At 47.2% G+C, this 24,760-nt stretch overlaps 1 protein-coding gene across 11 annotated transcripts in view; it reads left to right on the forward strand.

The window, feature by feature from the left end:
- LOC135898303 (solute carrier family 41 member 1-like) overlaps positions 1–24,760 on the forward strand; it is a 458,169-nt gene that overhangs the window by 362,415 nt on the left and 70,994 nt on the right. Inside the window, exon 3 of one of the 11 annotated variants that reach the window (XM_065427181.2) lies at positions 24,300–24,550. The exons of 8 other annotated variants lie outside the window; for them this stretch is intronic. The gene's annotated coding sequence lies outside the window, so the exon portion shown is untranslated. The remainder of the gene's footprint in view (positions 1–24,299; positions 24,551–24,760) is intronic. 2 more of the 11 variants (XM_065427183.2, XM_065427182.2) reach the window with 2 other exon arrangements.

Consider the following 24,760-nt stretch of genomic DNA (forward strand, 5'->3'; position numbering starts at 1 on the left):
TCACAGCACTTCCGAAAAAGAACACACACTCGTTGAATTTATGCAATATTCACAATTTCTTCATTCAACTCAACCCCTGAACTTCACTTGGAACTGGCCTAACATCTCCACTCGAAACTTTGGGCTGGTTCACTGCGACTGGTATTACCGTCCTCATTGTATCCTCCTCACTGATAGAACCAATGGACGAACATAAAGGAACAGAGCGCGGACGTATGTAGCGCAATTACGTCCACGATTTGTTGCTTTATGCTGAACCTGGATCATAAGCGTCCACCAACTAGCCCCGTTAATTACTTTAATAAATGGAATTACCCTGTTGTTTGGCGCCGCGATTTCTTAGAACAGGAATTGGACTTGATCTTGTTTAGAAAAGTGGCTACTATGTCTACTCTCATGCCTGTGGATTGGTTCACTTCCAGACCGTATTCTGTTTCCGTGTGAATGTCTCATCGGAAACCAAAAAAATAAAAATAAGCGCACTTTAAGTCAAGGGTAAAACGGACACCAACCAACAACATTAAAATAAAAGTATTGTGAACAAGGCCCACGCATGGGAGCCTAAACGTCTTGGTTTTTCTTTTATTTGAACGTTTATGGTCGGCGTCCGCTTGACCCTTGACTATGAGCAAACCCGACCAGACGAGTTTTCGTTGAACTCTTGATTTCAAATGCAATTTATACCACGTCATTATTTCCCTGTACACCTCAAGGTTGAGAGGTGTACTAACAAACAGCCATAAATGAAAGCGTCAGCCTTGCGGGCAGAATCAGCAATCTCCAAAATGGAAACTTACGTACGATTACTTCTACGATACTTTAGTTCTTTTACAGTGAAGCTGTACGCCTCTACCGTCCAGGGAAATTTTCGTGTCGTTGGCGTGGCAAGCAAAAGCACTCCCCATACGGGGCCAATTTCGGAGATAGTGCAATGCCGGGCCGACCCGCGGCGGAAGTGCCGTTTGCGATTAAGGATCCACATACACAGCTTCGCTAGTCATCCTTCTTCAGAGTGGAAGGGCACCGAGTTGTTTTTATTTTATTTACAAAATACTGCACACCCATGCGGGCCCAAGCAGGAGTGGTAAAATTACAAACATAATCAAACATGAATTCAGAAGAAAACAAAGCGCTGACATCTCTGTTGCGAAATTAACAGATCAAAAATTAATCAAGTCAATTGAGTCAGTGCTTTTTAAGAATGATAATAGTAGTGCGTTCCATTCTTGAATAGTACGGGGAAAAAAAGGAAAATTCGAAGGCATTAGTTCTTGTTTGATAGGGAGTTAAGGATTCAGAGGGGTGATGTCTGGCTTGTCTTGTAGTTAATGGTCGGGCATGTGAAGCAGGATGGATCTAGAGTTTATTTTTGAGTAGAAAAATAACTTTAATCCTTCGAATTTTCCGCCGTAGCTATAATGTCTGTATACCATGACCGCGCATGATAGTTGTTGATGAGTCAGTTATACGGTGATTGGAAAAAATAAAGCTGACTGATTACCGTTGAAACATTTCCAGTGCATTAATATTGTGTTTAATATGTGGACCCCAGAAAGTGCACGCGTATTCTATTTTTGTCCTAATGACTGATTTGCATGCATGAAGTTTAGTTTCTGGGGGCATTTGTTTCAGTTTATGACGCATAATACAGAGTCTGCGATATGATGCAGCATGTACATTTGAGACATGAGAATTCCAACTTTGGTTGTTAGTTATTGTCACACTTAAATATTTATATTCATTTACTTGGGCGAGAAAATGAGTAGGAAGACTGTAGGGAAATGCTCACCTACGTCCTTTTTTTTTGGTTATCTGCATGCATGCTATTTTTTTTTTCTCCATTCAGCTTTATGTCCCATTCATTACACCATGAATAAATGTTATCAAGGTTAGTATTCAAAATTTCCTTATCTTCTTGGCAAGCAGTCCCGTGAAACAAAATGTAGTCGTCGGCGAACAAACGTATTTGTACTGGTTGAGTAACAGCGCTAAAGCTAACAATGCCATTAATAAAAATCGAAAATAAGAGTAGTCCTAGTGCGCTACCTTGTGGTGCTCCGGAAGCAACTGGCAAACAGCGCGAGTAGTGTCGGCTTCCAAGTTCGAAGTGCTGTCGGCCTATTCGCTCACCTTTATCGGACAGAACCAAGAGCGGAACGCGGATGACCGCTCCTCGAGCGGTCGAAATATGTCTGCAACACAGGCGTCCCTCAACTTCACTTAAAGGACGCACTTGCATCACTAGCGGCGCAACAGTATTGAAAGCGTTTGTGCGTACCTACCTCTCCCTTTCACAAACAGCGTGAGGTGACGGTGCGTGCGCAAAGTGAAGTGCGAGACGTGTGCTCTGAGCTTGTGAGTAAAACATTGTCCCTTCTGCCAAGCCTATGATGACATCTGCTGCGATGTATTTGTTCGAGTACGTGAAATCGCCGCTTCGAGCTGCCCTGAATGCCAAAGAAAGAAAGGAAGGAAGAAAGAAGGAAAGAGAAACAAACAAAGGAAATTCCGCTTATTTGAAGCGCACGCTAAACATAGTGAAGATAACGCCTATTGACGTGGCCAAGGTGCTCATTGCCGTTCCTTAAGCGCGTTCGTGACAGGAGTTATGTCAAGCACGGGCTTCAAGTTAAGACGCGTTTTTGAATACCGCGGTTACGTCAAGAAGCTTTTCGCCTACGGAGAGCAGTACCTTGATCATCGCCTCATAGACGGCTGGAAAAATGATCCGAAATGTTGACCGAACATGTGATTCGCGGCGACATATATGTTTACCTCGTGAGTACGCCTGGAATATACCGTGTGTCGTACCTAACGTTAGCCAAACTGTTCTAAGAAAAACAAAATTTAAACACGGTCCAAGGTATACTTACGTTATCTACGGAATTCAGTCATCAGAGGTCTGACGACGAGCCGCATTGGCTTAGTAGTGATGGTGTTGAGCTGATAAGTGGGATATCGACATCACGATATCTCAAATCCTGGCCACGGTGGCCACATTTCGATTGGGGCTAAATGCAAAAACGTGTGTCCCGTGCATTCGGGGAACGTGAAACATCCCCTGGTGGTCGAAATTAATCCGGAGTCCCACACTACGGCGTGACCCGTAATCAAATGGCGGTTTTCCTACGTAAAAACTCAAGAGGTCTCACGACCGAACACCGAAGCTCTAGAAATGGTGTTTCGAACCGCGGTTTGAACAGCTTGGCTAGCATTAACTGGGACACCCTGAATACTACAATTAAATTTTAGCTCTCACTTAGGGCGTACGCCCTTGAGATAGACCCACATATGGAGCTCACTAGCTTGTTTTGGGTGCAGACAATCGACATTCAAGATGGTCGATCATGATTGAGTGGATGCGGGTTGAGCAAAATCTCGATCGGAAATGGTCACACAGTAGCATTCTATCCGGATCTGGCTAGCACTCTCTCATACAATCTTTTGTGGTTCAGGGAGTAATATGCTGTGCTGGCATTGCGACATCTTTGCGCAGGGATTCATTCAACGTGCTCTGCGAAAAATAGGCCCATTTCTGTCCGCCTTCTCTTAAAGGGAAGCTGAAAGGTTTTCCAGAAAAAATGAGTGAACATCTGTACATAATGGTTTTCAACCCTCCGAATTCGAATATCGTATCCGAATTGAGCGAAAGAAAGCGCAAATATATTTTATTTTGACGAAAAGTGCAGCAGCGGACACGCCCAGCTCGTGCGTCTTGTTTCCGCCTGTGACGTCAACTCTGCGTCGTGACGTCAACTCTGCCGCTGCCGACCGCTGCCGCTACACATGAAGCGCGGTGCCAGGTAGTTTCGTGCTGTTTTCTGAAACGGTAATGGAAAATTTAGAGAGACTGCGTCTTTCTGAGGAGTTCGGCGTTACTCCCTACATGTACGAGCCGATTGCGAAGAGCCGGCCTCTCGAAGAAGCAAACGATGCTGGTGCGAGCAGTGCTTTAGACGCGAACGAAAGCAAAGCCTTGTGATCTCCTCGTGTTGGAAATGCTCTTTAGTGAGTGTGTTTTTTCCAAAGCGATCTAGTGATCTCGGCGATCTTTCGGTGATCTAGTGAGCTAGTTTCCGGTCAAACAACTGTAGTGTTGTGTTCCTGCATGCCTCCTCGTGGAACGTAAGCGGGGATTGTAAAGAACGGCGAGTTGCGCAACAAAATTGCCACCTTGCCACCCGATTACGACAAGGGGTGCAAGACGCGCACCTCCCGCTCTCCGCCGCTGCAGCTGCGAGGCGTTCAAAGAAGCGACCTTTGCGCTGGAATCCGCCGCCTTCCTCCAGCCCCTTCGACATTGTGACGGGACGAGTTTGGTGTGGGGACAATGATTCCAGAGTTCCTCAACGCGGAGCTGATCTGACACGCCTGAAGAAGCTACCGCGGGAACGTCTTATTTTTGCGCTCTCACGGTTCTGCATGTTGCAAAACAACGAGCGACCCTCGAGCGGCGTCGATTTTCCGGAACGGCACCACCTTCAACGCCGTCGCTTGGGCTTCGGAATGTGTGTGCCTTTGTGTCTGTAAACTGGTCTTCAGAGCAGCTGCGAGTTGGTGATGTGTAAACGAACAGCCGCCGCGTCGTAGGACCGGCGGATCGAGTGTATAAAAACTGTGGTTGTGCGAATGTTGGACACACTTCTCTTGAGCAGTCATGTTAGACTGAGTCACTTCTCTCATGCAGTCATGTTGGACTGTTACTCTTTTTCTCAAACAGTCATGTTAGACTGAGTTAATTTCTGTAAATAAACCCCTTTTTCCTCGTTCTCGATGAGAAGCAGTTCTTCACTTCATCAACGATCTCAGCGTAAATAAGTTGGACGACGGCATGGGCCAGCTACCTTCGAATTCATGCCGTACTCCAATCTTGGCAAAGGACCACGGACGACGGGATTGAGCCCCCAATCCTGACAACTGGCTGACAGCGGTGAGATGGACTTTGCGACATGGTGCTGTATCTGCGGTGAGTGCTTGGTTTTTGCTTTGACTCTCTAGGCTTCATTTTGTGGTTGTTCTGTTTAGAACAGTAGGGAAGCTAGATTGTTGTGTGTTAGCTAGGTTGTGTTTTCCTAGCTAGATTTAGAGAGCAGAATCAAGGCAGTAAAGCAGCAGTCATGGAGTTAAGGACACTGCTGAGAGACGAGTTGTTGATTGTTGGTGAGGAACTGGGCCTAGATGTACGCAAGGAAATGCTCAAATCAGAATTATTGGAGCTAATTTCCAATCAGGCCAGTGAGCAAGATATTGAAATGGGATTGGAACTTCTCAAAAAGAGAGAGAAACGGGAAAAAGAAAGAGAAGAACGGGACAGAGAAAACCGCGAGTTTCAGTTAAGGAAAATGCAACTTGAACTTGAAAGCAAACGTTTGGAGTTGCCTCAAGGAAGTGAAGGCGCTCTGGGTCGATCAAGTGAGGCAGAATCATACCGCATGGACAGGCTATTAAAGCCATTTGAGGTCGGGACCGACATAGGCTTGTTCCTAAGCAATTTTGAAAGGACTTGCGAGAAGATGAACTTCGGCCCGAGTACATGGCCACAGCGGTTGCTGTCTATGTTGCCGTGTGAGGCGGCGGAAGTAATCGCCAGACTAAGTGTGCAGGATGCATATGATTATGCGAAAGTTAAGGCTAGTCTCCTGAAGAAATACCGCCTTTCAGCCGAAGCTTTTCGGCAAAGGTTTAGGAGCACAGGCAAGAAAGATAGCGAGGGCTATCCGGAGTTTGCGTATAGCTTAAAGGCCAACCTAGTCGAGTGGCTTAAAAGCGCGGAAGCGTACGACAGCAGAGACATGATCATTGAATGCATGTGTCTAGAGCAGTTTTACAAAACCATCCCCCAAGCTGTGAAACTGTGGGTGCAAGACAGAGGTAATGTAAACACTGTGGAAAGGGCGGCTGAATTAGCCGAAGAGTACGCAACCCGTAGAAAATTGAACGCCGAGGAGGGAAACTGGGACGGTCGAAATGGACCGCGGAAACCATTTCCGTTCAAAAAGGGTGCGCAAACTAGACGATCCGAGCCTGTAGACATGGCGGAAAAGCCCGCAGAAAAGAGCGAGGAGAAACTTAACGGAGAAACCGCACAAAAAGAACAGAAAAGAAAATTCGAATCTGTTAGACCAATTCGCTGTTACAAATGCCACAAATTGGGACATATAGCTGTAAACTGCGAGAAGTCTAGCGTAGTTTTTTCCTACGTGGAGGAAAAAGATGAGAATATGGAACTTTTAAGTCCATATCTCCACGACCTGCAAGTTAATGGAAAACCATGCCGAGTGCTAAGAGACAGTGCCGCCACGCTGGACATTGTCCATCCGTCCTACGTGATGGTAGATGACTTCACCGGAGAAGTAGCATGGATAAAACAGGTTGTAGAAGAACACAGCGTGTGTCTGCCCATGGCCAAAGTCAAAATCAGTGGACCATTCGGGGAGCTAGAGACTGAGGCTGCAGTTTCCAAATTTTTGTCACTGCAGTATCCCTACATCTTTTCGAATCGCTCGAATCAGTTACTGCGTGACAGAGGGCTCAAACTGGGAGAGGGCATAGTACAGGCATTGACCCGAGGCCAAGCTCGTAAGATCGCGGCGCTTTCGGCTGAAAATGCTCAAGCTCCTCCAGCTGAAGCAGAAAAGGGGATAGCTTCAATACCCGAATCCGAGCTAGGCCCGAGGGACAAAAGAACAGTTGAGGAGAGCCTGCCAGTTGACCAGCTCAATGAGAGCGTAGCACTAGAGTGTCAGAGTTCTAGCCTGCAGGAAGAGCAAGCAGACGCGCTCACAAGCGAGACAGGGTCGTTGTTATCACCGGCCTCAAAGAACTTTGATCAACTCTTACGCGTGGATAGAGAGTCACTGGCAGCTGAGCAAAAGAATGATGAGAGCTTAGCTAAATTACGTGACACAGCTAAAGAAGGCATTGCTAGGCGCAACGTAACGATACATGAGAGAGGAGGATTGTTGTATCGGCATTACAGAGATCGAAAGGGTAAGATTTTAGATCAGTTAGTCATACCTACTAAGTATAGGGAGGACCTTTTGAGTCTTTGTCATGGAAATGGGTGGTCCGGCCACCTAGGCATAAACAAATCAAAGGAAAGATTGCTTATGGAATACTACTGGCCTGGCTGTTTCAAAGATGTAGAAAACTTTGTAAGATCATGCGACGCCTGCCAGCGTTCTGGTAAACCAGGAGAGACTTGGAAAGCCCCACTGAAGGTAGTGCCCTTAATAACAGAGCCTTTCAGACGACTTGTAATAGACACGGTAGGGCCTCTTCCAAAAACAAAATCAGGCTACAGGTACTTGTTTACCATGCTGTGTCCGGCCACCAAGTTTCCAGAAGCAATCCCTTTGAAAGAGCTCAGCTCCACCGAAGTAGTAGACGCGCTTTTGACAGTGTTTGCACGAGTTGGGTTTCCAGCCGAAATTCAGGCAGATCAAGGGTCAGTATTCACGAGCGCACTGACTTCCACATTCTTGCAAAAGTGCGGGGTAAAGTTAATACACAGTTCTGTCTATCACCCTCAGTCAAACAGTGTAGAGAGGTGGCATTCGGTGCTTAAGCGAGTTTTGCGTGCGCTCTGTTACGAGCACAAGGAGGACTGGGAGAACTGTCTGCCGGCAACTTTGTTTGCTTTGCGAACGGTTCCACATGAGGCAACAGGGTTCTCACCAGCAGAACTAGTGTATGGGAGGACACTCCGGTCTCCACTGAGAATGTTAAGAGAGATGTGGGAGGAAAGAGGGGAGAGTCCAACCGTGGTTGAATACGTGCTAAATTTACTGGAACGGCTAAGCGCAACCCAAGAACTAGTCGGAAAGAACATGGCACTAGCTCAAAAGAACGCCAAATTCTATTACGACAGGAATGCGAGGCTTCGTACGTTTAACGCCGGAGACCAGGTAATGATCCTCAAACCTTCAAGAAAGAACAAGCTTGAAGTTCACTGGGACGGGCCCGTTAAAGTGTTGCACAAACTTTCAGAAACTAACTATGCTTTGAGAATGCCCGGTCGCAGGAAGGAAGTGAGGATATATCACTGTAATTTGATGAAGCCGTATGTAGAGCGGAGCGGAGTCGTTAACTATACTGTCAAAGAGCCGGATGGCATTGGTACCAAGTTTAAGGAGTACAGGGGAAACTCCAACTCTGAAATCGGCCTAGAAGAAGTAGTGGAACACTCGGTAAGCTCTCATGCTCTAAGTCCCGAGCAGCTAGATGAGCTAAAAGGGGTGTTAGGGGAATATCTCGACAGATTCAGCGATCGGCCGGGTAGAACCGAACTGATAACGCATGAAATTGAGCTGACCTCTACCGAACCAGTAAGATCAAAACCTTACAGGGTGTCTCCAAGACAGAGAGAGATTATGGAGGCAGAGATACAGCGCATGCTAGAGTTGGGAGTTATTGAGCCCGCTGAGAGTGACTACACGTCACCGCTAATACTCGTAGAAACCCCTAACAAGGACCCTCGTCCGTGTGTTGACTACAGGAAGTTAAATGCGATCACTAGGGATCAGCTGTACCCGATACCCAACATTGAGGAACGAATTGAAAGAGTTAGCGCTGCTAAATACATTTCAACTATAGATCTCGTGCGGGGGTACTGGCAAGTTCCCCTTTCAGAAAGTGCCAGCCGCTATGCCGCATTCATCTCGCCTGTAGGCACTTTTCGCCCTCTCGCACTCAGCTTCGGGCTGAAGAACGCGCCGTTTAGCTTCTCTAAGTTAATGGATATTGTCCTAAAAGACTTGCAGGAGTTCGCCTTACCTTATCTTGATGATGTAGCCATTTTTTCGGACAGCTGGGAACAACACGTATCGCACCTCAAACAGGTATTCTCACGGTTGAGGGAAGCCGGCTTAACGATGAAAGCGGAAAAGTGTAGGTTTGGATGTTCGCAGGTTACTTATCTGGGCCATGTTGTTGGTCAGGGCATGAGACGGCCGGCTGAGCTGAAAATAGCTACGATTGGAGATTTTTCTCAGCCGCGCACGAAAACGGACGTTCGTTCATTTTTGGGACTTGTGGGGTACTATCAACGGTACATTCCGAATTACTCGCAATTGGCAAGTCCATTAACAGACGCCCTCCGAAAGGGAGCTCCGAGTAACGTACACTGGGATAAGGACAAAGAGAACGCTTTCCAAAGTTTGAAAACGCTATTGGTTTCTCGCCCTGTGCTTCGCGCGCCAGACTACACTAAGGAATTCATAGTTCAATGCGACGCAAGCGACAGAGGTATGGGCGTGGTACTTAGTCAAGTCGGCGACGATAACGAGGAGCATCCTATCCTCTACGCCAGCCGTAAACTAAATGTAAGAGAGGAAGCCTACAGCGCTTCAGAGAAGGAATGCGCTTGTTTGGTTTGGGCCGCCCAGAAGTTGTCGTGTTATTTGTACGGAGCGAAGTTCATCTTCGAGACCGACCACTGTCCTCTGACGTGGCTCAATCAAATGTCACACAAAAACGGCCGCTTGCTCCGATGGAGCCTCACTCTCCAAGAGTACAACTTCTCCGTTAGATATAAGAAGGGAAAGTTGCATAGCAATGCGGATGGTTTGAGCAGGCTAATTTGAATTCTGCGTTTGAGGGTCCCGCCTAAATTTTAGGATTACTAGTGTTAATTTTATTAAGCGAAGAAGATCCCCTCTCATTTAGCAGGATTCCCTCCATGATTGCTGAATTTGTCAGCAGGAATTTGCTTCAGAAATTGGCATAGTGAAATGCAGCATTTTTTTTTTGTTTCTGCACTTATGTTGTTGTTGTTTTTTTTTTGAAGCCTAGCGAGTCTAAAGTGAGAGCCAATGCACGTCATCTCGGCGCAGAGCCGTGTTGTGGGGTTCATTTTGCAGTTGCCTGTCCTTGTTGGATGTTTTGGGGCGGTGACATCAATGCACAAGTGGTCGCTGCGAGCCAAGACATCAATCCCCCCCTGACCAGCAGCCGTTATCTTCCTGCCTAGCGGTTGTCAGCGCTAGACAGTCGAGACTTTTCGGGCCATGGAGGCGCTGTAAAGAACGGCGAGTTGCGCAACAAAATTGCCACCTTGCCACCCGATTACGACAAGGGGTGCAAGACGCGCACCTCCCGCTCTCCGCCGCTGCAGCTGCGAGGCGTTCAAAGAAGCGACCTTTGCGCTGGAATCCGCCGCCTTCCTACAGCCCCTTCGACATTGTGACGGGACGAGTTTGGTGTGGGGACAATGATTCCAGAGTTCCTCAACGCGGAGCTGATCTGACACGCCTGAAGAAGCTACCGCGGGAACGTCTTATTTTTGCGCTCTCACGGTTCTGCATGTTGCAAAACAACGAGCGACCCTCGAGCGGCGTCGATTTTCCGGAACGGCACCACCTTCAACGCCGTCGCTTGGGCTTCGGAATGTGTGTGCCTTTGTGTCTGTAAACTGGTCTTCAGAGCAGCTGCGAGTTGGTGATGTGTAAACGAACAGCCGCCACGTCGTAGGACCGGCGGATCGAGTGTATAAAAACTGTGGTTGTGCGAATGTTGGACACACTTCTCTTGAGCAGTCATGTTAGACTGAGTCACTTCTCTCATGCAGTCATGTTGGACTGTTACTCTTTTTCTCAAACAGTCATGTTAGACTGAGTTAATTTCTGTAAATAAACCCCTTTTTCCTCGTTCTCGATGAGAAGCAGTTCTTCACTTCATCAACGATCTCAGCGTAAATAAGTTGGACGACGGCATGGGCCAGCTACCTTCGAATTCATGCCGTACTCCAATCTTGGCAAAGGACCACGGACGACGGGATTGAGCCCCCAATCCTGACAGGATGCGATCGTCGGCATTTGTGCGCTGTCCAAAGCTGTCGGCAATCTACAAAGACGGTTTAAACGCGCGAAAAGCTTCCCGGTTCATGCGGTACGTGTAGCGACCTTCATCTGTTGACTACCACTCACGTTGACTACCACTCACGTTGATTACCACTCACGTTGACTACCACGCACGTTGACTACCACTCTACATACACGCAGACGCACCAACAAAGGAATGCAGGGTCGATCGAAGCAGATACACGATGGCACGCACGCAGAAACAAGCGCGGTCAGGCACGGTCGCGGACGCTGCGAAGGAACGAAGCAGAGTTGACGTCACAACACCGCGGTTTCCGGTCTCCGCTCCGCTCGCTCACTCAAAGGGGGGCGGAGCTACAGCGCAATTTCAACCGACGATTACGTCGCTCCTAATTGAAAAAAAAAACCCAAATTTTACCGACATGGTTTATAAGGTTCCCGCATCCGTATATGAGCGTCTTATTGAATTCGACAGACTCTTCAGCTTCCCTTTAACAGTGTCAACACGCAACACCGACGCATAAGGAGTGCAGTCACACAAAATGCTATCATTAATAGTAGGCGTACCTCATATAAGTTGGTGCACGGGCATCTGCGCAGAAATCTGGAAGTGGTTAGGCAGGCGCCTATTATCGTCCCTGAAAATTCCGCATTCCTTCCTTTCATCTGCTGCTTATTCGCGGTACACTATCCTTGCAGGGTCACGCGACGCGCCTCGTCACCGACACCTTAGTAATCATCGGTTGTGCATAGAATGACGACATGGACAGAGCATCGCCACAAATAAAAGATTTTTTCTCTTTTTCTTCTTTTAACGCGGCGCAGGCAACGTGAAAAAAACATACAAGCAGATAAAAAACGAACAAGAAGGTGACGCTTGTCTGGCGCCTTCTCTGTCCACTGTTTCCGTTGCATTTAACGTAATAATGTATTAAAAAATCTAAACATCGGAAATGTTTCCATGGAATTTGAGAGATACTTTTATTCACAAGATGCATTTTATGAATGACATGAAACGAAGCTTTTGATCATTTTCTTCGAAGGCGCACACCCCGGCACTTTTGAGTGTATTTCTGTGACATGCGAAACTGGGTGGCCCTGCTGTCGCGCCCTTCGCGTCAAGCGCACGCTTGGATGAAGTCTTCAAGCCTCCCTTTGCTCGCGCATGCGCACCGATGTCTTCTGACGCGCAGGATATCTCCCGCAACAGGAAAATCGCTTTAAAAAGTGCCACTAAAAAGGCATTGTTTACTGCATTACACTTTACAATGGCACACAAATATTCGGCATACCTTGAGCAGACTCTTAGTATGCCGGAAAATACGCAGAACTGGAAGGGGGGCTTGAAGTTCTGGCGCTGGCACCTCCTGACGTCGTATGGTTTGAAACAGGTGCGCTAGCGACTATAGTCGCTACAGTCCATCGATGAACAAGTAATAATGGAACAAATTCCGTTATGGAGGTCTTCACCTGTAGTGTGTTCTAACTTTTCTCGAATAAAAAACTATCATACGTGCCAAAACGCTTATAGGCCCTCTACGTCGTACTGTTGCTGTTCATGCTCGTAATTCTTAAAGAGAAGCTGTCCTTCACCTGTAATAGCCAACCATTATCCGCCGAATAAGTGTTAATTTAGTCTCGAGAAAGCAGTTCTGCAAAGTAAACTAACTACCATTGCTCTTCGGCGTCACTACAGTGGTGTAACTGTAGGCCGAGCTAGTCGGTAGTGGTACTCAGTTTGAATCGTAGCGGGCTTTATCACAGACGATGAAGCTTTGCCTCCTTGGCGCGTTTAATAGAAATGTAGGAAACGACAGATCGTTTTTCTTAGCATTAACTGCACCAAATTCCATTAGATTTGTCACAGTAACAAAAATTGTTAAAGTCTGGTGACTGTACGTAGACGTTTCTTTTTAAGCCATCGAATGCTTTTTGTAATTTTTTTCTTTGAAGATGGAAAATTATAACAAAAGAAACCACGTTCTACAATTTGAATTTCGTGACTCAGTAGTAAATAACCTAACAATATCACAATTCTGGAAGTTGCACCTGTTAAGATAGGTGCAACGGCCCCTGCGGCGTTATAGACTGCTCTCAAGTTCATAATTCCAATTTTTGCAAAACCTTCGTAAGCATTGTAACTTTTACACGTAAGTTATGCAGGTTTGCAGGAGATTTGTCCGTTTTAGATGCCCTAAAAGAAGTAGATAACAGAACAGCAATATCCGTTTTTCGTATAGAGTTCAGGGGCGCTATAACGTAAAACTATTCCAAACTTTTCTATTCCAATTCTGCTATCAGCCTTCCGCGATTGGTCAAAAACTTTTTTCGACCACCCCCCATTTCACCTGTTTGTCACGCGACGTTACAAAAACCGCAATACCTCCCCATCTGATATGATGTGTGCACACTGATTATGCATGATTTGACAGAAAAAAGAAAAACAGTTATTTCTGATTCGACCCCTTTTCGCCATTAGCCCTCGGCTATTGGGAAAAAGTTTTCGGGCTGCACCCACTTCACCTGCCTGTCACGCGACGTCACAAAACCGCACGAACTCACTGCGTCAAAGTGACGTGTACGCGATAAAGACGCATTAATATGCCGAACAAAACTGAATTTTTTTCGGAATAGCCGCAGGCTGCCCCGTTCCGAAAGGAATAAAAGATAGCTGCCGCCGATCGCTGAGACGCTGGCTACTCGCACCTGCCGGAGAGCATGGGTGTATTTGCGTATAATAAAACTTCTTGCGTGACCGTGTAACGTTTTTAAGCACTTTCGACACGTTTGTTACCTCGTTCTGCCAACTCTTCTTTGCTGAGGGTCAATTTTAGCGTCATTCTTAAGCTTCCGTTGCATGCCGCCGCGATTTTCGACCAGCCACCACAAGCTAAGTAAGGGAAAGCCGACCAATCGCAGACGCCGGCACCACCCTCTTCATCCGGTTATCGGTTTTCAGTGCACTGGCTCTGCCCTAGTGAATCCCTATCCACTTGAGCGTTCTCATCGCCTCTTGTCAGCCAATTAGATATAACAAGCCGCTCAGTGTAGGCAATGTTATTCGTTTTTCAAGCAAACAAAAGGGACCTCCTATGAACGAGGAGAGCTTTTGATTGGCCTGTTCAGACAATCCTATGGGTGACCGCCCGGTGCTTGCGTCGGTGGTTACGCAAATTTGACGTCAGGAAATTGGAATAGAAACATATTGGAATAGGGGCCCTATAACGTAAAACTATTCCAATATGTTTCTATTCCAATTTCCTGACGTCAAATTTGCGTAACCACCGACGCAAGCACCGCGCGGTCACCCATAGGGTTGTCTGAATAGACCAATCAAACGCTCTCCTCCTTCATAGGAGGTCCCTTTTGTTTGCTTGAAAAACGAATAACATTGCCTACACTGAGCGGCTTGTTGTATATCATTGGCTGACAAGAGGCGAGGAGAACGCTGAAGTGGAGAGGGATTCACTAGGGCAGAGCCAGTGCACTGAAAACCGATAACCGGATGAAGAGGGTGGTGCCGGCGCCTGCGATTGGTCGGCTTTCCCTTACTTAGCATGTGGTGGCTGGGCGAAAATCGCGGCGGCAGGCAACGGAAGCTTAAGAATGACGCTAAAATTGACCCTCAGCAAAGAAGAGTTGGCAGAATGAGGTAGTAAACGTGTCGAAAGTGCTTAAAAACGTTACACGGTCACGCAAGAAGTTTTATTATACGCAAATACACCCATGCTCTCCGGCAGGTGCGAGTAGCCAGCGTCTCAGTGATCGGCGGCAGCTATCTTTTATTCCTTTCGGAACGGGGCAGCCTGCGGCTATTCCGAAAAAAAATCACTTTTGTTCGGCATATTAATGCATCTTTATCGCGTACACGTCACTTTGACGCGGTGAGTTCGTGCGGTTTTGTGACGTCGCGTGACAGGCAGGTGAAGTGGGTGCAGCCCGAAAACTTTTTACCAATAGCCGAGGGCTAATGGCGAAAAGGGGTCGAATCAGAAATAACTGTTTTTCTTTTTTCTGTCAAATCATGCATAATCAGTGTGCACACATCATATCAGATGGGGAGGTATTGCGGTTTTTGTAACGTCGCGTGACAGACAGGTGAAATGGGGGGTGGTCGAAAAAAGTTTTTGACCAATCGCGGAGGGCTGATAGCAGAATTGGAATAGAAAAGTTTGGAATAGTTTTACGTTATAGCACCCTAGTTTTACGTTATAGGGCCCCAGATTTCGTAAGCTGTGTGGTTAAATTTTTTTTGTAGACTTAATTTCCGGCAATTTTCATCAAAAGTGTGGGACCCTATATCAAAATTCTGCTCCCTATACTGTCACTATAGAACTTTATCTTTCTCTCACAAATGCATCGAATTTCATTCATATAAATGCAGCGGTTGCCTCGGGTTCCTTTTACGTGTGTCTGAATAGGGAAATCGTAGTTGGCCCCCCTAAAGCTCCCTCATAAGCCTCAGACGAGAAGGACGCAATGCGGGGCGGTGCGTCCAACTGTAAGCAACGTGCAGATCCGCTTACTCGTGCGCTATAGCAGCACGGTATAGCGCGTGAGTACACGCCGCGTACAACCGAACGCAAGTTATGCTCGTTTCGCCAGTAACGTCTGTAATATGTGGCTTCCATTGTACCTGTCACGTCGATGCACCGAAGGTAGGAAAGTATGTCCGCCTGGTGCGTAATGACGTAAATGCATCCAGCGGGCGACACGGATGCACCACACCGAGGTATAGAGCAGTGGCAATACCCGCGTTAATATCCGGTTTGTTGCGTTTCCTTCTGTCTGTCTGTGTTCATTCTTTTCCTTTACTTCTGTTATTTGGGGTAATAGCATGCTTGTGACAATGCTATATGAACGCTTTGAACAGCAGTTACAGTATGTCCGCTACCTGCGGTCAGACTTAAGACCACACGTTAAAAACGCGGGACGTTCACATGCATTTTGTTGTCGGAGCTGCTTCGTCTTAGTTGCTTTACATGCGGGAGGAACATTGCAACTGACCACAGAAAGCCGATCACATTTTTCATTAGCGCAAGCACTTGGGCCAGTTGGTGCATGATGAACTTGAAAAAAAGAGGGTACCAGCGAAACACAAAGGACGCGCACACAAGGAAAAGGCGTTACACACAGACGAACGCTGGACTTCCGACTGTACTTTATTCAAATTTATATTGCCACACATAACCTCCGACACATGCGCATCTTCAACTCCTCCCAAGACATGTGCATGAATGTCAATTTCTTACTATTCATGTTTTACCTACTCGATAGGTAAGCACAAACCACCAAATGAGGATAGGCAAGCGGGGACCAGGGAAGCAATTTGGTGGTTCATTACCGCGGATGCAATAAGTGCAAAAAACGTGCGCCATTGTTCGGTCGTGTGACCATTTTAGGGAAGGGCAAGAGTAACGAACGCGAAATCTTAGTAGCTTTTCACTTTGGAAATGAGAAAAAATTTTTGTCAGTGATATGTCTTTATGTTTAACAAACAAGGACCACTATATCGACCTCCAAAAAGGCATTTTGTACACTCTCAAACTTGTGCTGAAACAATAGGGTACTCTTAAATGCTTCCAATACTATGGTATTCAGTTAAATGCGGAAAACACAAAATGTGCAATTTTCATACACCCTACGGGATGCTCCACTAGCTAAGGTCAAAGAAATAAAAGGTATTGGGGTGTACTTCGGACAAAATACTAAGCTTCTCTTCACACAGATAAACATGCAACATGCGCCTCACGCTCTTCGAATTGCATACCGTATTTTGATGATTTCCACTCACCTGTTGTGTCTCTGAAATTGTATTCTGCTGTGTGCATTCCACTACTAGAGCATGCCTCTGTAGGAGACGCAACGTGCAAATATAATCCTCACCTCATTGAACGCGTCCAGAATAAATTGCTATCTATCATCAAGCACCACTTTTGTCATTCTGGCTACCACAGTGGAGCCTTCTCAAGTATACCTCAACTCGCACCTCTAGATTCAAGACCTAATTAATCAGACATTTTGTTCCTGTATAAGGTGGTCCATGGCATTAAACATTTCCCAAAGCTTCTTGATTATGTGCATTTGTTCGTGCCGCAACAGTATACAATGCACCCTTCCACATTATTTGCCTGGCCTTGTTGCAAGACTGTGCTGTATGTGACTCTACTCCAAAACACGTAAGAAGAACTGTGCCGGTGTTGACATACTTCAGAGTGCATTTCCTGTATATTGTGTATCTGTAGATGATCACGTATGATTAACTCCCTTTTACTCATCCTCGTTTTTCTTTTTCCCTATTTGTTTCTCTATCCTGCATTTTTTTTTTCTGCCACAGTCATGTTTTCCGTACATTTTGTCTCACATATTGCTCTTTAAGTGAACCAGTATATGAAGGCTCTCTAGCTGTTTCTGGAAACTGTAGTCAACATTCGACTGATTATTATTGCAGTATAAAATCGTGATTTTTAAGTATGTACAAGTATAGTATTTCAGTGCAGTAGTTTTATGTATTTAAAGCACCCTTGAATTAAGAAAGTGCAGTAAAACGCGATGTGCCTGATCATACGCATTGTGCTATTAATTTCTTCTGAGTTTTAGTAATGGTTGGCTACTGTATTCAGTGTTGTGAAATAGAATAATATGCCACAGGAATGATTGCGTGCCTCACAGAGCAAGTTATATGTCTGTCTCAGTCAAAACATCATAGCAGGCTGAAAACAACAAACTGGCATTTTTTGTTTGTGGAGACGAAGTGCACAAATTGCAAACATAACCTGTGTATATATATATATATATATATATATATATATATATATATATATATATATATATATATATATATATTGTTTGGGAAAAGAGAACAAGGTCGTCGACGGTGAAGAGGACGACGTGGCAAGAGCCGCTAGGGATTCTCGGCCGCTGTGTATATACGCTTTGTAAATACAACTTGTAAATAGTTTTATACTCGTTACATTTTGGTGGACGTGTGGGGTACGCGTCTTCGCCACGGAGCTCCGCAGCGGACGTCTCACCCAGCCTGGGACCATGCTTCCAGTGGAAAGCACCGCATCTGCAGCGCCAATGCCGACTACGCATACCCAGTACGTTGCTCTACCTCAGCCGCAAGACCCCGGTAAGTTTACCGGACTCGATGGTGTTGACGTGGAAGAATGGCTGACGATGTCTGAGCGCGTCAGCAAGGTGAGCAAGTGGGATCCGACCATAATGCTGGCAAATGTGTTCTACCTCGACGGAACACCGCGAACGTAGTTTTACACACACGAGGAAGAGCTGACCAGCTGGGACTTGTTCAAAGAAAAGCTGTCCGACGTTTTTGGTAATCCGACCGGTCGACAACTAGCCGCCAAGCAACAACTCACCACGCGTGCCCAAACTGCTACCGACTCATATGTCTCCTACATTCAGCACCTCCTAGCCTTCTGTCATAAAATCGACTCGTCCATGCCAGAGGTGGACAAGGTTGGAAACATTATCAAAGGCATCGCGGATGACGCATTCAACTTTCTGGTCTTCAGAAACTTATCGACTTTCATGAATTATTGCCGCCGTTTCGAGCAGGTGAAGAGTCGCCATTTATACGATCAGTTTACACCGTTTCCAAATAAATGCGACCAGAATTGTACGCAGCGAACACGAAGCAGCGTTTCCTGCGTCATATCAACAGACGTTTTGGAACAAAAGTGCCGAGACGATATCGCTGATCCAGTCCGTGGTTCGTCAGGAAATCGCTAATATGGGTATTCCCACTGCCTGCTCCTTGAGTCGCCCTGACACCCGCCCTGCTCCTATGACTCGGTCCTATCGCAGTCCACCTCACAGTGTCCGTTATCCCTACGTTACCAGGAATCCCTCGGACTGGCGTACAACTCACGACAGGCCGATCTGTTTCTGCTGCGGCCGAATCGGTCACATTTCCCATCACTGCCGGAGCCGTCGGCCGTACCCTCCTCGAAACACCTTCTGGAATTCAAGTTCACCCCGAAGTTCCTCACCCCGTCACTTCTATATATATGATGCTTCCGATGCCACTACCTCGATTCGCCGTCGCCTGAACGTCGCCAGCCACGTCCGCCCCAGCTTCACCACTCGGCGTCGCCGACCTACCCAGGACCGTCCCAGCAGGAAAACTAGGCAATGCGGCACTTCGAGATGGTGCTGCAATGTCCGATTCACTGCGAAACCCTCCATTGACGCTGCTTGCAATTACGACATAACCTTCTTGATGTTCAAGTGGATGCCCCTCCTCCCCCTCACAGCCCTTATAGATACCGGAGCACACATATCGATCATGAGCAGCCGCCTACGCCGCCATTTCAAGAAAATTGTTACGCCTGCCGTTACTCGGTTCGTACGAATCGTCGACGGTAGCGCGGTGACTGTGGTCGCAATGTGTACTGCACGTGTGAGAATTTCCGGCCGCCATACTGTCGTTCTTTGAACCGTGCTTGACCAATGCCCCCATGATGTCATCCTAGACCTAGACTTCATCTCTGCCCATCCAGCGCTCATCGATTGTTCCTCAAATACTTTGCGTCTTGACCTGCCTCTACTGGACGCTCCTCCAACACCACACGAAATTCGACTAAGACCGACTGATTTTGTTCACGTTCCACCGCAGGTTTTGCAACCTGGAAATGACGCCTTATACGCCAGTTCCCAATGGTGATTACATCTCCGCTCCCATAACTTCCATCGTTCTCACGCACAGCGTTACTGTCCCGCATGCAATACTGAGGGTCACAGACAATCGCATGTACCTGCCTGTAGAGAATTTCGGGCTCGCTCAGCAGATTCTGCCTAGAGATATCAGCCTGGCTACAATTACTGCTTTAGGAGTTAGTTGCGTTGAGACTTTTGCTGTCGACGCTTCCTGTGAGCCTTTCTGGCCTGCCAAATGCATTAACAACGACATTAGGAAAATGATCGCCCTGTATCTCACTCCTGCTAAGACTGAACAGCCCTGAAGTCTATTGCTTTCCTACAAGGATATATTCGATCTGAACAACCGACCGCTGGGTCAGACGTCACGTGTCAAATATCGTATACATACAGGCGATAATCCACCCATCCATTGGCAACCCTACCGAGTTTCAGCTTCGGAGCGGCACGTCATCAAAACGGAAGTAGACAAGATGCTAGCGAAAGACATTATAGAACCATTGTCGAGTCCCTAGGCGTCTCCTGTCATGCTGGTAAAAAAGAAGGACGGCTCATGGAGATCCTGCGTTGATAACCGTCACCTCAACCGCATCACGAAGAAGGACGTCTACCCACTACCTCGTATCGATGACGCCCTCGATTGCCTATACGGGGCACCGTATTTTTCGTCCATCAACCTACGGTGCATATATTGGCAAATCGCTGTCGATGATCTAGATTGTGAAAAGACCGCCTTTATAACGCCCAGTGGTCTTTACCACTACAAAGTTATGCCTTTTGGGCTATGCAACGCTCCGGCTATAGCTGATGGACTCATAACTCCAAGGATTCAAGCGGCCGACTTGTCTTTGCTACCTAGGTGATGTTATTGCGTTCTCGCCCTCATTCAGCACACACATTGAGCGCCTTTCAGCTGTACTTGCCGTTTTTGGCAAGGCCGGTCAACAGCCCAACTCCGAGAAATGCAACTTCGGCCATCGTGAGATTACTGTTCTTGGACATGTCGTGAATGCAACTGGCATCCGTCCAGACCTCGAAAAAATTCGCGCGGTGAAAGAGTTCCCTGTTCCACGGTCCGCAAAAGATGTCTGAAGTTTCGTGGGCCTCTGTTCTTACTTCCGGCGCTTTCTTAAAAATTTTGCCACCATAGCACGCTCTCTCACAGATCTCCTGAAGAAATGTGTGCCGTTTTTATGGGCATCCTCTAAGGCCACCGCCTTTTCACGCCTTACCACCATGCTCACCACTCCACCGATTCTATAGGACACTTCGCTACTTCAGCCCCTGCAGAGGTGCGCACCGATGCCAGTGGCCACGGAATCGGTGCCGTCTTGGCACAAGTTCAACACGGCCATGAACGTGTCATCGCGTACGCTAGCCGTCTTTTGTCACCTGCAGACCGGAAGTACTCTATTACCGAGCGCGAATGTTTGGCCGTTGTGGGGGCAGTGGCAAAATTCCGCCCCTATCTATACGGCAGGCCCTTTTCCATTGTAACGGGCACAGATCTGTTGGCTTTCGTCCTTAAATGATCCCGCAGGGAGGCTTGGACGATGGGCTTTGCGGTTACGAGAGTATTCCTATTTGGTAGTGTATAGGTCTGGTCGCCGACTGCTTGTCCCGTTACCCCGCACACACGACCACCAATGCCGACATGGACGCTTCCGCAAGTGTTCTTTCCATTTCCCAGCTTCTGGACATGGCCAACGAGCAACGCCATGACGCTACTTTGAGGACCCTCATTGACCGAATGGAATCTGCTCCTACCGATCCATCAATACGGTGGTTCGTTCTCCACGACGGGATACTGTACCGACGCAGTTTTCATCCTGATGGTCCTCCCCTTCTCCTTGTCATTCTTCAACATCTCCGCTTAACCGTGCTTCAGGAGCTCCTTGACACCCCAACTTCCAGACAATTTGGGTTTGCTCGCACATACGACCGCGTGCGCCGCCACTTCTACTGGCCCGGCTTCGCACGCTCCGTACGGCGCTATGTACCTGCTTGCAAGCCCTGTCAACATCTCAAAAAGCCAGCAACGCTTCCCGCCGGGTACTTACAGCCGATCGACATTCCACCTGAGCCGTTCTTTTGCGTCGGTTTGGATCTCCTTGGCCCTTTCCCCGAGTACAGCTCCAGCAAGAGGTGGATCGCTGTCGCTACCGATTACGCGACGCGCAATACCATCACTCGGGTACTTACCACGAGCTGCGCAACCGATGTCGCAGGTTTCCTACTCCGGGATATCATTTTAGTGTCTGGCGCTCTGCGACAGCTCCTTACTGACCGCGGCCGCAATTTCCTCTCCCAAGTCATCGCCGATATCCTACGGTCATGTTCTACCAAGCACAATCTGGCTACCTCCTATCGTCCCCTGACCAACGACCTGACTGAGCGACTCAATCGGACCATTACTGACATGCTATCGAAATACGTTTCACCCGACCACAAGGACTGCGATGTGGCACTCCCTTATGTCACGTTCGCCTATAATTCATGCTGCACGATACCGCTGGGTATTCACCCTTTTACTTGCTGTTCGGCCGTGACCCCGTATTACCCTTGGACACTTCACTCCCCTCGATACAGGATTCGAGGACCGAGTATGCCAGCGACACCATCGCCCAAGATGACCATGCCCGCCAGCTTGCCCGTACTAGTCCGTTGGCATCGCAGTAATGTCTACGGCACGCTTACAATCGCCGCCATTGTGACACATATTTTTCACCAGGCTCTCTCGTGCTACTTTGGTCCCCTTGCCGCCGAGGGGTGCTCTCCAAGAAACTTCTTCCGAGCTACAAATGCCCTTACCGTGTTCTTCGTCAAGTGACCAATGCCACTTACGAGATAATCCCCGAGACCACCGGCATGGCACCCGGTTCCACATTGCCTGACGTCGTACACGTCTCTCTGCTTAAAAGGATACTAAAGCGAAACAATAAATCAGTTTAGACTAATGAAGCATTGTTTGAGAACCCTGCAGGCAGTCACTAAAAAAACAATTTGACTATTAGATGAGAAAATGAAGGTCCTGAAGATGAGGATGAAGCTGAGAAAATGAAAATATCAGTATTTGAAATTCGCGCCGAAACCCCAGTGCCGGTACGTCACCATGACGTCAGGGATTCCAAAGTATGTTTTCGCATTTGGGCCGCGTTGGCTGAGTAAAGGTTCCCTAAACTTGCCATGTTTAATACTTGGTCCCTTTAGAACACAATGTAGTCAATCTGCACCGCTATATATAATTAGTAGACCCTAGAAAATGCCATCAAATCCAAGACGTCACAGCCCCCAGGTGCTTTAACTTAATCAGGCGGCGCCACCCGTTTTTCGTTCTTGCGCTTTTTCTGGCTTACCAAACGTCTCATCGTTGTCAGAGTTGTGCTTTTGGTGTTGCAGAACGGTAATTTACTGCTGCAGAAGAAATTATTTTTAACTTTAGTGTCCCTTTAAGCCTTACTATGCCCTTACCGACGGCCCCGTCTGAAGCACCGGGGCGGTGCTTTTTCTGCCGGGGGTCGTGTTACGGTTGGAAAAGAGAACAAGATCGTCGACGGTGAATATTACGAAGTGGCAAGAACCGTTCTGGATTTTCGGCAGCTGTCTATATACGCTTTGTAACAACACCGTTTAAATAGTTTTATACCCGTGACAATATATAGATTGTGCAAATGAGCTGTCTCATATATTTGAATAAGCGCTTCAATAGTACGACTTGGCAAAGGGCAACGAAAGACGCCTATTTAAACCTTTGGATTCTCACGCTTCTATTATCTGACCGTATGTTATTTCATTAATGCCCAGAAAGACAAACTTGACATATTGAAACCTGTTACAATAGAACATGGCCTTTACATTGTGAATTTTTTTTCTAGCAGTACACTCAGTATGAAGGCCTCCTGATGCGGTGTGCATGCATCAAAACAACCGATAATAATAAATGAGCTGCTCCATGGGCAAGATTTGACAGAATCAAGAAAAGGAAGGAGGCAAGCTACGAATTGCGTAAATTTTAGCTATTCTAGGTGTTCTACTTTTGTGAGTGTTCCAATTCTTTTTTGCTGATTTTCTCAGAACCCACTTTTTCACGTTTATTTGACGCACCAACAAGAATAATTATATGGACACGGATACTTTATCTGTATCCGCTGACTGTATTTCACCAGCTAAGAGATGTTAAGCGTTATCGGTCGGCGCAGGATGCGCCTGCACGTATCGGAAGTTTCGCGAATGTTATCGATGGTTCTGTCTGCTGTCGACGAACCTTGTGTAATCTTATTGCACACGCGACACGAAGTGCGTAGTTTCTGGAAGGCGTGCGGGCACCAGCGAATACGCTGGAACCTTCGATGACCGAAGTGTGAAAACCGAAGCGCTTGACCCTGAAATGACATTTTCGATTATCGGTGACATTGCTCCGCGCTATCGTTGCGATTTGAGTTGGCATCGTTTTTCACCGTCACTACTACGTGACAATATTTGTAACACAATTTTTTTTTTCAGTTATACTTTGCACATGTCATTCCAACATAGTTGGCTGTGCATATACCACAAACTGGTACAACAGCTCTTGATATGATATGGCATCGTCGTGGAGGTGCTTGCAAAGCGATCTTGTAGACAGACGAACGCGCGAGCGTTGATGTCAATATTTTGTGCACTATTGTTACCACGTGATTGTTACTGCAAAGATAAAAAGAAACTGTTGCGGCAGGCATACATTCAATACTCAAACATGTTTTTATATCGAAAATAGTATACAGATCACTAAATTATTGTTTCGAGCTTAATTTACAGCAGGCTGTTTCAGGCCAGGCTTTGACGCGTGAAGCCAACATAGCCCAGCAACAGCGCGCCACCGCCGAGGAGCGAGCTTCGGCGCGGCGTCAGAGCCTGTGTCCAGTGGTTGCGGGCCCTCTTGTTCCGACCAACGCGAAGCGTTCGCCAGTCGGCGCGTGCCCAAGCTTGCCGACGCGCGCCAGTGGTTTGGCCTTTAGGCGTCCGTTGCTGCGTCGAAGAAGTCGGACATTCCCCAGGGGTCTCGCTCGGTGAATACCTTGGCCTTCCATTAAGATGTGCCCAGTCATTACCGCGCTTCTTTATTTATTTGTTATTTTATTTATTTTATTTTCTTGCAGCACACACATATGCCTCGCCCTGCGAGCATAATTTCGTCGGTATTTCTTTGAGCTCGGGCAGCCAGCTCGGGCATTGAATAGAGAGGCACCGACTGCCGTGTGCGTTCTCCCACATATTTT

The sequence above is a fragment of the Dermacentor albipictus genome, chromosome 5, assembly GCF_038994185.2.
Source record: "Dermacentor albipictus isolate Rhodes 1998 colony chromosome 5, USDA_Dalb.pri_finalv2, whole genome shotgun sequence".
NCBI lineage: Eukaryota > Metazoa > Arthropoda > Arachnida > Ixodida > Ixodidae > Dermacentor > Dermacentor albipictus.